At 36.0% G+C, this 13,728-nt stretch overlaps 1 protein-coding gene across 4 annotated transcripts in view; it reads left to right on the top strand.

Annotated features, from left to right (window-relative positions):
• Positions 1-13,728, top strand: part of NCK1 (NCK adaptor protein 1) — an 86,285-nt gene that overhangs the window by 63,855 nt on the left and 8,702 nt on the right. The gene's annotated exons all lie outside the window — the stretch shown is intronic.

Here is a 13,728-nt window from a genome sequence, read left to right as displayed (position 1 = left end):
CAGCGGCCATGGCTCACGGGCCCAGCCGCTCCGCGGCACGTGGGATCCTCCCAGACCGGGGCGCGAACCCGGTTCCCCTGCATCGGCAGGCGGACGCGCAACCACTGCGCCACCAGGGAAGCCCCCAAACCATTTTATTCTTATATTTTATAAAAGAGTTCTAAATTGTGCATTACTGTATATTAGCCTCTACAAAGCTTCTCTCTTTCTTATTTTGTTTCTCTTTTTTCCTCTTCTTTCTTCCCCTATCTGTAAAGTTTGTTTGTTTTTACTGGACTTCCGTTAGGGCCAGAGATAGGGGAACCTACTTCACATTGGGCTTGGCCAAGCTGTGATAGGAAGGAAATACGTGCAAATGAGGCCTAGGCTGTCTCTCTCTCTCTCTCTTGAATTCTCCTTGGCTGACAGGAAGGAATTGGGAGGGACAGAATTTCCCTCAGGTATTCAGGCAAGCATGCTGTTACTTAATAGTTTTTGGTATATATGTAGGGGAAGAAGTAAAATTTCTCCTTGAAAAAGATAGTTTGAGAGTAATGTGGCATGATTGATGAATATGGAACATTATTGACTAACTGCTTTATATTGGTTTTTATTTCGTATTCAGCATTATTGTTATTCTATTGTAAAGGTCATTTAATAAATGGAGTTACTAATCTGAATTTTCATGATGATACTTAACTGCTTTAACTAGGTTTACCTTTTTTTGAGATTTTAAAGGTTTTGCAAATAAGGCCATTATTATTAGTTTTTAATAGTAGTTTTTAAATAGAAGACAATTCACATATGAATGAAAGACAGTTGGAAAGAGATTGTCCTTGAATAGCTGAAGAGACCAAAGTTAGAACAAGGAATACTTGTGATTTTGTAAATACTGGACATTTATTTAAAGCATGTTGATTAGGTGTATTAGGGAAGATTAAGGTAACTTCTATCAAGAAAGTATGCCTCATAGTGATGAAGGCACAGAAAGGACTAGGGCCACACCTAGATAAACTTTTATGTGCCTTTTAAAAAGGATAGTGGTATCCTGAGAAGTATAGCAGATGTGACAGTAATTAACAAAAGATAGTGAAAAAACTAATATAACAGCAAAGAGGAAAAACACCCCAGTTTTAGATATGACTGCATATGAATTTTAAAAGCCTTATTAGATACAGTTTTTATTATTAATGCTCCTGGGAAACCTTCCATTCTATTTTCTGATATTATTGAGACAGTTTTAGCAAGACTATATCTATTTAAGTTCTAGGCTATTGCTGTTGATTTTATTAGTATATTACAGTTATTGCTGTATATTCCAGAGGACTAGTGATCTATAGTTAGCCTGTATAATGATGTAAATCCAGCTTTTGCATCGGACAGCCTTCTTTCCTTCCTCAGAATTTCTGAATCCCTTTTTGGTAACTTAAATGTCCCATATAAGTAATGGATTTTTTTCACAATGATTGACTGTGCTGATGGAGACATTGTTTGAAGGTTAAGAAAGAAAAGGAGAAAACAAAGGAAAGAACGAATACATGAATATATTTTCAACTGTTGAAAAAAAAATACACGCTTTAAAGCTTCTTCCAAAATAAATGTGAATAGTAAGGTCATATTTGTGGCCATCACGATATACTTGTTTTATAGGTTCTGTTAGAGTTCAGGGGAAAAATGTTTTGGAAAGAGAGAAGCCTCAGGAAACCTTTCTATTGCCTGGGTGTGGGCCAAGTCACATGGATTGGGTGTGGGGAGTTTCAATGTTGCAGAACCAGGAAGTTCATGGAGAATTATCCTGAGCTGTGTTAACAAACTGACGAAAGAGAACACGGGATTTTTTTTCAGAATGGATTGGTTAAAGGTCTTTAAAGATTTTTTCAGTAAGTTAATCTGTTTATTAAATCTGTAGTTTTCTTGTAGTTTTTGAAGTAGAGTTTTCACTTTGTAAATTTAAATGAAAACTATGGAGAGAACATGGTGGGTTTATATAGGCTGGTGCTTTGTATTGTTTATGAAACATAAGCTAAGTGATTGGCGATACATCAAATATTAATAGCTTTGACTTGATAAGTAATTAAAAATTTTTTAATGTCAATGTTTAAATAACAGACAGGAAAAGGATATAAATGATTTGAGTTTGATGCAGTTAGTTCTTTGAACTTAGCATAGACATTTGAAGTGAATTAAATAAATTGTAAACATTAAAAACAGGAGGAGAAAAAGGCTTTAAGTGAGCAAGTTCCTTCATCCTCAACATTTGAAGTAACATGATATTGTTCTGGTGCTTTTTACTTAGATTTCAGAGGACCGATGTAGAAGATAATGTTTAATAAAAGCATCAGTAAAGAGAATGTTTTGACTTAATGTCGGATTGCTAGAAATTGCTGTTTTGGTTAACGTGAGACTTGATATTTTGAAATGAATTGTGAGAGCAGCTGCATACAAAGAATATGAAAACACTGACAGAAAATAGTGAATTCTTAGATTGTTTTTGAGTTCAGGTCATAAAGTAATTCTAATACTAACAAGAATCTAATCTGTGTATCTGCTGATAGCCTTTTTATACTCTTATGATAGTGAACTTGATTTGGTCTCTTTGAACAATTGCTTGGTGGTTCTAGGAAAATGAACAGAGGGATTGTTGTAGAAGTCTCTTATGTGTAAGGAGTCTAAGGAAACAAAGAGTAACCTGTCAAAAGATTTCGGGGCAAAGGGCAAAATGGAAAGGGAGTAAAAGCACTTTGTTGAAAAAAAAGTTGTAATTGTAATATTAAGACTCATTCATTTCTTTAATAAACTTTGGTGGCCAAGTAAATCCTTTTAGGATATATCTCTTTTGTTTACTTTTTGGGGAGTTGTTAAAATTTTAGATCCATTTTTGGGGGTTAGTTTTCCTTTTAAAGAGCTTATTTATTCATTCGTTTATCAACATTTTTATTGAGAGCCTACACACTGCAAACCACACAAAAATTATAGAATGAAAAACTAACAGTAACTCACAGAACTTACATTCTGGTGAGGAGGTAGGTGGTGGTTGTTATTTATTATTAATATTTCATATCTGAGTTTGATATCTAAGTGATACTGACCATAAATCAACTAGAAGTGGTATAAAAAGAATATATTGTATCATTGATACAGTGATTTAATATATACCATCAATACAGTATAAAATTATCTTTCTCTCTATAGAGTCTTAGAAAGTTGATAGTTATTCTTAAATACATGTGTAGACTGAGAGTCAGGATTTGAGATTTATAACCAAAATATTCCTTTCCTCACTGCCTGCTGCAGTAAGCCAAAATTTATATTTATTTAGCTTTGTAGCTGTTCACCCACCTTTTCCCTGAATGGCCTTGAAAAGTAAGAGGAAACAATATATGTGCTCCTTTTGTGGTAGTCAGAATACCCTTGAGAACAAAAAGGGCACATTGTTTTAGAGAAAGCACAGAATAATAAAAAGCAGTAGTTTATCTTCATATAAATCAAGTGAACAGATAAAAATACAAAAAAATTAAATACAACCTGTACTGGAAAGAACATCATTTATATGTATTTAGAATTCCTTTGTTCTGCTCCCAGATATATCACTTATTGGCCATGTGGCCAAGGGTATATAACTTTCCTAATTTCCTGTTCCTTATTTGTAAAGGCGAGAGTTGGACAAGACCAGATGATCCTGGAAAGTCCCTTCTGACTCTGAAAGTCTTTTGTCCTGGTAAACAACTGATCAGTCTTACATGTGGTACAGAAATCAGGGGAAAGTCCATAAGGGAGAAACTGCTTTTGAAGAAGGAGGAACATAACAATTATAGTTCCCTAAAGAATTAGCAAGAATCAGTAATACTTTCTTAGGCCTCATTCTATTGAACACTTGTTTACTTTGTGATTTAGATGGAAGGGAAATGACATGCTTAAGGTAAAGACCTAATGATGGAAGTATAACTAGTACATTGAGTTCAGAAATTTATTTGAAAGCTAAAAACTGAGAAATAAGATGAATAGAAACAGACATTAATGTGAAATTCTACATTAAGTTTTTAAAAGGAATTGAAAAAGTTGCTGAGAATCTGTCCTGGCTGCAATTTACATGAGTGAAAGACTTAGTAGGAGGTGCTGTGATAATGTAGGTGCTAAAAAAAAATCTCAACGCACTGTATGATGGCATTGATTCAAATCTACGAGGCACTCAGGTGAAGGGATGCAGTAGTTCCCTTGTGTGTGTGCTGGCCAAACAAAACATGACATCGTCTGTTCACTTTGGATAAATATACTTTAACAGTGATTGAGAAACTCAGATGCTTCCAAATACTAGCATCAAGTATATCAAAAGATTTGGAAACCAGGTTACATAAAGAATAGTTATGGGTACAAACACTTGCCTTAGGGAGAGGACAACTATTGTGTGAAGATGGAATATTTACAGTGCTTAACCAGATTCTTAAAAACTTTTGAGGAGTTAATAGTACATTGTTTTGGTCAAGAAACAGTGCTATAGGAAGAAAGAAGTAAGACTAGTGGATTGGAGTGAGGGGAAGATTGAAAGCTATACTAATGCTTTTGGTTTTTTAAACAAAGCTAATGATAAAAATGACTGCCTCAGAGTTACGTACATCCTCAGTGCATGTACCTGAGTATTTCCCTCCCAACTCTGAAAAAGTATAATGCCAGAAGCACTAGGAGGTAGGAAATTAATAACCACCATTGATTGAGTGCCTGCTAGGTGCTATGCACTGTGCTGAGTGCTTTACATATAAACTTTTAAAAATTCTTTACAAAAATTTTCTGAGATAAGTACTTACTACACACCAACATTTCACAAACAAGGAAACTGGAGTTTAAAGAAGATTAAATAACTTGACCAAGATCAGATTAACCAGTAAGTAACAGCACTAAAGTTTAAACTTAGGGGCTCTTTTGTTAAGAGTTTCCCTAGTGCACACATTATGACTATAGAGTAGAGAAAAGATTAGAGTAAGGTAAGTAATGGATTGAAAAGATTTGATGTAAAAGGGACTGATTAATATTAGGAGGATTGTGGTGAACTAACTGTGAAGCTGGAAAAAATTTAGAAAAGATAATACATTGATCTGAGGGAGCTTGCTTGTTGTGGAATGATCTAATGGTTGCTGATTATAACATACTTGAGAAATTAAGAGATACTGATACTTTACATTTGTATAATTTTGTAAAGTACTTTTGCATCTACTCTCTCATTGATAGCATGAGATTGGAAGGATTATTTTTAAGCAGTGGAAACAAAGGGAAATAAACAGGCCCTTCTGGAAGATTTGTAAGCAGGGGAAAAAGCAAGCTATTGATTATGCATGCATTTGTCAGTCATTCACATGATAAACAGGACTTTGTGTTGCACAGAAAACAAATATTCTAAGCTTATATTCTTTCTCTGAACTATTTCTGGCCTCTAAGATTAAAATCAGTTGTTTTGGTGTTTTCCCACTTAGGGCTTTAATTGTTGGGTCTGTCCAAAAATTCTTCACAGTTTTTTTGGACAAGATTAATTAGTCTTAGACATTATCTTTTTCAGAATCAAAAGAAAAATATTTTAGAACGAGCCTTTATTTTCAGGTTTAGAATTTTATATTTGCTTATATCAGTATTCAGTTTAATCAGTTTAATAAACACATTGATCATCTGCTGTATATACAGTTCTAAATAGTATAGGAAATGCAAAAGATCAGTGAGACATTAAAATTGCTCCTCTCTGGAAGCTTATGCTCTAGTAGATGGGCTTAAAAGACAAACACAGGAAATGCTAGCATACAAGTACCTCAGAAGTACAAGGTGCTGGGGTACTTAAAAAAGGAGAGCTTACATATCATTGAGGGTGACGATGGGGAATGAAGGATGTTGAAAAACATGAAGCAGAAAGATAAATAAAATAATAAAGTTGTTATTTGAAATGACACTTCTTGAATGGGTAGATTTTTGAAAGGCAGAAGTTTTAATAAGGTTTTGCTAAGAAACTAACAAGGTAAACTAAGTCATGAAGGTAGAAACATCTAATTCAGGGGATTTAAGTGGCCCATTCTTATTAAAATTTAGGGTAGTTTTAGTTCAGGGCATTATAGAAAGATGCTTTTGTTTAACATTTACTCTTTGTACTGTACTATTACTCTACATTATTTTATTCAGTTCTCACAGCACTCACGCTAAGTGCTGTTTCCTCCATTTCTGAGCTCAGAAAAGTGAAATGGCTTGCTCAAGTTTCCACAGTTAGTAAGAAGCATACCTGGGATTTGAACTCAAAGGCTGTTTCAAGGTCTACACTGTGGGGCCCAACCCTTGGGCTGTGGACTGATACCGGTCCGCGGCCTGTTAGGAACCGGGCAGCACAACAGGAGATGAGTGGCGAGCCAGTGAGCAAAGCTTCATCTGCTGCTCCCCATTGCCTGAATCATCATCATCCCATCCATGCCCCCACCCTGCCCTTGGAAAAATAAAATTGTCTTCCACGAAACTGGTCCCTGGTGCCAAAAAGGTTGGGGGCCGCTGGTCTATACCATAAGCCTGGAAAGGAAGGCTTGAGGACATTCTAGAGAGGGCTGTAGATTCCAGGCAGAGTATTTCTCTTAATTTGTTAGGCAGGAGAGCCACTGCTGGCTTTTGAGCAATAGGGTAATGTGATGGTAGCTGTAATATAAGATTAGACTGGATGATGTGGATGATGGGTTGAAGTGGGATAGATTGGATTAGTAAAAAAAAAAAAAAAAAAACTAGTTGGTAGCGAAGGCTCAAGCACAACAACATAAGCCTGAACTAGCACATGAATAGTGGAAATGTAGTGTTGGCAGAAAAGACGTATGGTGACTTTAAGGATTTGATGTGTGAATCTTTTAAGAAAATAATTTTTATGATGTAAAATTCATGAAGTTAACTGTTTTAAAGTGTATAGTTCAGTGGTATTTAGTACATTAACAATGTTGTGCAACTATCACATCTGTCTAATTCCAAACTATTTTCATCACCCAAAAGGAAACCCCATTCCCATTAAACAGTTGCTCCCATTACCCCTTCCCTTTAGCTCCTGGTAACCACTAATCTGCTTTCTGTCTATATGGATTTACCTATTCTGGCTATGTCATATAAATGGAATCATACAATATGTAACCTTTTGTGTCTAGTTTCTTTCACTCAGCATACTGTTTTTGAGGTTCATTCATGTTGTAGCATGTATCACTACTTCATCCCTTTTATGGCTGAATAATATTGAATTATATGGATATACCACATTTTGTTTATCCATTCATCTGTGGATGGACATTTGGGTCATTTCCATCTTTTGGTTATTGCGAATAGTGAAGCTGTGAACACTGGTGTACAAGTATTTACTTGAATACCTGTTTTCAGTTCTTTTGGGTGTATACCTAGGGGTGGAATTATGGTAGTTTTGTGTTCAACATTTTGAGGAACCCAGCTGTTTCCCACAGCAGTTAGCACCATTTTACATTTTGACCGGAGGGGTTCCAGTTTCTCCATATCCTCATCAACACTTACTTTCCTATTTTTTTTGGTTCGGTTTAATTTGGTTTTATTATAGCCATCCTAGTAGGATGTGAAGTGGTATCAGTATTTCATTGTTGGAGTTCCCTGGTGCCACAGTGGTTAAGAATCTGCCTGCCAATGCAGGGGACATGGGTTCGAGCTGTGGTCTGGGAAGATCCCACATGCCATGGAGCAACTAAGCCTGTGTGCCACAACTACTGAGCCTGTGCTCTAGAGCCCGTGAGCCACAACTACTGAGCCTGTGTGCCACAACTACTGAAGCCTGCGCGCCTAGAGCCCGTGCTCCACAACAAGAGAAGCCACAGCATGAGAAGCCTATGCACCTCAACGAAGAGTAGCCCCTCCTTGCCACAACTAGAGAAAGCCCTCATAGCAGCGAAGACCCAGCGCAACCAAAAATAAATAAAATTGATTCTTTTAAAAAAAAAATTCATGTGGTTTTGACTTGCATTTCCCTAATGACTCATGATGTTGAGCATCTTTTCATGTGCTTTTGGGTATTTGTACATCTTCCTTGAAGAATTATTTATTCAAGTCCTTTGTCCATTTTTGAGATAGGTTGTTTTTCGTTTTGTTCTTGGGTTCTAAGAGTTCTTTATATATGTTCTGGATAGAGACCCTTATCAGCATTATGATTTGCAAATATTCTTTTCTAATTCTGTAGGTTGTCTTTTCACTTTATTGGTAGTGTCCTTTGCACAAGTGTTTTTTATTTTAATGAAGTACAGTTTATCTCTTTTTTTTTCTTTTTCTTTTTTTTTTTTTTGGTGTCAAATCTAAGAATCTTGCTAAATCCAAGGTCATGAGACTTTAACTATGTTATCTTCTGAGTGTTTTAAAGTTTTAACTCTTATATTTGGGTCATCTATCCATTTTGAGTTCATATTTGTATGTGGTATGAAGTAGGAATCCAACTTCGTTCTTTTGCCTGTGGATATGCAGGTGTCCCAGCATCATTTGTTGAAGAGACTATTCTTTCTTCCATTAAATGGTCTTGGCACCCTTCTCAAGGTCAAAGTCAAAAAATACGGAGCAACTGATATAGAATTGAGAGTTATTTCAGAACTCTCAGTTCTTTTCCATTGGTCTATATTCATCATTCCTTTTATGCCAGTACTACACTGTTTTGAGTACTGTGGCTTTGTAGTAAGTTTTGAAATTGGAAGTGTGAGTCCGTTAACTTTGTTTTTTCCATTTTCAAGTTTGTTGTGGCTATTTGGGATAACAAGATTCCATATGAATTTTAGGATCAGCTTTTTCCATTTCTGCAAAACAAAAGGGTATTGGTACTTTTATAAGGATTACATTGAATCTGTGGATCACTTTGGGTAGTATAGTCATCCCTTGGTATCTGCAGGGGTTTGGTTCCAGTACCCCCTGCAGATAACCAAAACTCAAGGATGCTCAAGTTTCTTGTATAAAATGGCATAGTATTTGCATTAACCTACACACATTCTCCTATGTACATTAAATCATCTCTCAATTACTTGTAATACCTAATTCAATGTAAATTCTATGTAAATAGTTTCTGGTGCATGGCACATTTACATTTTCCTTTTTGGAACTTTCTGGAGTTTTTTTTCCCAAATATTTTTGATCTGAGGTTGTTTGAATCCACAGATACGGAAGCCATGGATACCGAGGGCCAACTGTATTGCCATCTAAAAATACTAAGTTTTCAAATGCATAAACACAGAATGTCTTTCCATTTATTTAGGTCTTCTTTAATTTCTTTCAGCAATATTTTGTAGTATTTAGTGTACAAGTCTTGTACCTCCTTGATTAAATTTATTTCTGTGTATTTTATTCTTAATGCTATTAAAAATTGAATTTTAAAAATTTCCTGGGACTTCCCTGGTGGCACAGTGGTTAAGAATCCGCCTGCCAATGCGGGGGACACGGGTTCGAGCCCTGGTCCAGGAAGATCCCACATGCTGCGGAGCAACTAAGCCTGTGTGTCATGGCTACTGAGCCCACAAACCACAACTCCTGAGCCTGTGTGCCATGACTACTGAAGCCTGTGTGCCTAGAGCCTGTGCTCCGCAACAAAGAGAAGCCACTGCAATGAGAAGCCCATGCACAACGAAGAGTAGCCCTGCTCGCCACAACTAGAGAAAGCCTGTGTGCAGCAATGAAGACCCAATGCAGCATGCCTAAATAAATAAATAATATAAAATAAAATATAAAATAAAAAAAAAAAAGAAAGGAGCCCAGTAAGTTTTGGGGGGTTAAGAGCACAGGGAAAAAAAAAAAAAATTTCCTTTTCAGATTGTTCATTGCTAGTATATTGAAATACACTGATTTTTTTGTGTTTTTGTGTCTTTCAACTTTGCTAAATTATTGGTTCTAGCTTTTTTTGTGTGTTAATTCTTTAGGATTTTCTATATAAGATCATGTCATCTGTGAATAAAGATTATTTTACTTCTTCCTTTCCAGTTTGGCTATGTCTTATTTCTTTATCTTGCCTAATTGCTCTGGCTAGCACCTCTCGTACAGTGTTGAATAGAAGTGGTGAAAGAGGGCATTTATGTCTTGTTCTTGATCTTAGGGGAAAAGCTTTCTGTCTTTCACTACTGAGTGTGATGGTAACCATGGTTTTTTCATAAATGCCCTTTATTGTGTTGAGGAAATTCCCTTCTATTCCTAGTTTGCTGACCATTTTTATCATGAAAGGGTGTTTTATTACTTTTATCATGAAAATCCCAAGTTGGTACTTGCAGTACTTTTGTGAACATTTGCCAATGGCAAAAAATTTGAGTTGCTAGCAGAGGTCAAACAAGGTGACCTCTCATTTCAGCTCTCATACTGCAAATAACTGTCCTTTTTGCAGTTTAATGCCACATGTGTTTGTGTGTGTGTGTGTGTGTGTGATTTTACTGTTTAAAATGGTGCCCAAGCATAGTACTAAAGTATTGTGTAGTGTTCCTAAGTGTAAGAAAGCTTTGATTTGCTTTATGGAAAAAGTATGTGTGCTAGGTAAGCTTCATTCAGGCATGAGTTTATAGCGTTGTTGGCCATGAGTTCAGTGTCAGTGAGTCAAGAATTTATATTAAATAAAGTGTCTTTAAAGAGAAACACACATAACAAAAATGTTGTGAACAGAGTATCCCCTAGGAGCAGTGGTTCGGTATGCTAATTAAGTATTCATGGTCACTTTATAGAACAGAACCACCATGAATAACAAAAATTGACAGTTGAGTATATTTATATCTATATTTATAAAGGAAAGGATATTGGTCAGTAGTTTTCTTGTGATATCTTTATGTCTTTGGTATCTAGGTAATGCTGGCCTCATGGAATGAGTTATGAAATGTTTCCTTCTCTTTTGGTAGAAGTTTGAGAGAAAAATGTTTGGTAGAATTCACAAGTCAAGTTATCTGGTTCTGGGCTTTTCCTTGTTGAGAAGTGTTGATTACTGATTCAGTCTTTTACTTCTTATAAGTCTATCCACATTTTCTGTTTCTTCTTGAGTCATTTTTGGTAGTTTGTGTGTTTCTAGCAATTTTTTCTTTTCATGTAGGTTTTCTAATTTATTGGCATATAGTTGTTTGTAGTATTCTTTTATTTCTGTAAGGTTTCTAGTAATGTCTCCACTTCAGTTCTGATTTTAGTAATTTAAGTCTTTTCTCTTTTTTTTCTTGGTCAGTCTTGCTAAAGATTTGTCAGTTTTGATATTTTCAAAGGTTTCATTGTTTCTTTGTTGTTTTTCTGTACTCTTTGTGTTTACCTCTGCTCTAATCTTTATTATTTCCTTCCTTCTGCTAGCTTCTGCTTGATCTTTTTTTAGTTCTTTAAGGAGTAAAGTTAGGTTATTGATTTGAGATTGATTTTCTTTTTTAATGTAAGCTGGTAGGGTTATAAATTTCCCTGTGAGCACTGCTTTTGCTGTAGCCTAAAGGTTTTAGTATGTTGTGTTTTCATTTTCATTTATCTTAATGTATTTTCTAATCTCACCTGTAATTTTTCCTTTGACCTACTAGTTGCTGGGGTGTGTTGATTAGTTTCCATATATTTGTAAATTTTCCAGTTTTCCTTTCTGTTATTGATTCTGAATTTCATTCCACTGTGGTCAGAGAAGATATTTTATATGATTTCAGTTTCGTGGTCTTTTGTTCTATCCATTATTGAAAGTGAGGTATTGAAATCTCCAACTATATCATAGAAATGTCAATTTCTCCCTTTAATTCTGTTAATTTTTGCTTTATTACATGTCTTGCGGCTCTGTTGTTAGGTGTGTATATATCTTTAATTGTTAAATCTTCATGGATTGACTTCTTATCGATATAATGTCTTTTGTCTCCTGTAACAATTTTTGTCTTAAAGTCTGTGCTCTCTTTTGTTACCATTTTCATGGAATGTCTTTTTGCATCCTTTCACTTTCAAGCCTGTTTGCATCTTTGGATCTGAAGTTAGTGTCTTATAGATAGCATAGTGTTGGATCATATTTTTTTAATCCATTCTGCCAATCTTTACCTTTTAATCCAACATTTCAATAAATTACTGGTAGGGGGCTTCCCTGGTGGCGCAGTGGTTGAGAGTCCGCCTGCTGATACAGGGGACACGGGTTCGTGCCCCGGTCCGGGAAGATCCCACATGCCGCAGAGCGGCTAGGCCTGTGAGCCATGGCTGCTGAGCCTGCGCGTCTGGAGCCTGTGCTCTGCAACGGGAGAGGCCACAACAGTGAGAGGCCCGTGTGTCGCAAAAAAAAAAAAAAAAGAAAAAAAAAAAAAGAAATTACTGGTAGGGAAGGCCTTCTGATACTTTGCTGTTTGTTTTTCTATGTGTCTTATACCTTTTTTCCCCTCAATTCTTTTATTACTGCCTTTTATAATTGATTTTTTTTCATATCTTAATTGGAATATAACTGCTTTACAATGTTGTGTTAGTTTCTGCTGTACAACAAAGTGAATCAGCTGTATGTATACATATATCCTCATATCCCCTGTCTTGAGCCTCCCTCCCACCCTCCCTATCCCACCCCTTAGGTCATCACAGAGCATCAGGGTGATCTCCCTCTGCTATGCAGCAGCTTCCCACTAGCCATCCATTTTACATTTGGTAGTGTATATATGTCAGTGCTACTCTCTCACTTTGTCCCAGCTTCCCCTTCCCCTGCTGTGTCCTCAAGTCCATTCTCTACATCTGCATCTTTATTCCTGCCCTGCCTGCCACTAGGTTCATCAGTACCATTTACAGTGCAGGGGGATTCACTTTTCTCCATACCCTCTTCAGCATTTATTGTTGGCAGATTTTTTTGATGATGGCCGTTCTGACTGGTGTGAGGTGATACCTCATTTTTTCCATTGTATATATGAGTGACATCATCTTTATCCATTCATCTGTCGATGGACATTTAGGTTGCTTCCATGTCCTAGCTATGGTAAATAGTGCTGCAATGAACATTGTGGTGCATGTATCTTTTTGAGTTATGGTTTTCTCAGGGTATATGCCCAGTAGTGGGATGGCTGGGTCATATGGTAGTTCTATTTTTAGTTTTTTAAGGAACCTCCATACTGTTTTCCACAGTGGCTGTATCAGTTTACATTCCCACCAACAGTGCAGGGGGATTCACTTTTCTCCATACCCTCTTCAGCATTTATTGTTGGCAGATTTTTTTGATGATGGCCGTTCTGACTGGTGTGAGGTGATACCTCATTGTGGTTTTGATTTGCATTTCTCTAGTGATTAATGATGTTGAGCATCTTTTTGTGTGTTTGTTGGCAATCTATGTCTTCTTTGGAGAAATGTCTGTTTAGGTCTTCTGCCCATTTTTGGATTGGGTTGTTTGTTTTTTTGATATTGAGCTGCATGAGCTGCTTGTATATCTTCGAGATTAATCCTTTGTCAGTTGCTTCCTTTGCATATAATTGGTTTTTTTATGATGGACATTTTGTTTCCCTTCTCATTTCTTTTTCAGTGTGTTTAGTTTTTTTCTTAGTGATTACCCTATGGATTACGATTAGCATCTTAACTTTTTAACAATCAAGTTTGAAGTAATGCAAATTTATCTTCAATAGTATACAAAAATCTGCACTTTTATAGTTTAGTCTTTATGTATTGTGTGCCCATTAACCTAGATTTGAAATTACTGTTTTATATATTTGCATCTTAAATCATATAGGAATAAAAGAGGACTTACAAGCTAAAAATGTAACTTTTTTTTGTTTGTTTGTTTTTGTTTTATTTATTTTAATATCCCCAGTGACTTTTTTTTAGATTTTT

The sequence above is a fragment of the Physeter macrocephalus genome, chromosome 1 (assembly GCF_002837175.3).
Source record: "Physeter macrocephalus isolate SW-GA chromosome 1, ASM283717v5, whole genome shotgun sequence".
Classification (NCBI taxonomy): Eukaryota; Metazoa; Chordata; class Mammalia; order Artiodactyla; family Physeteridae; genus Physeter; species Physeter macrocephalus.
Note: the sequence above shows the minus strand (reverse complement) of the source record. Positions and strands in the feature narration are given on the sequence as shown.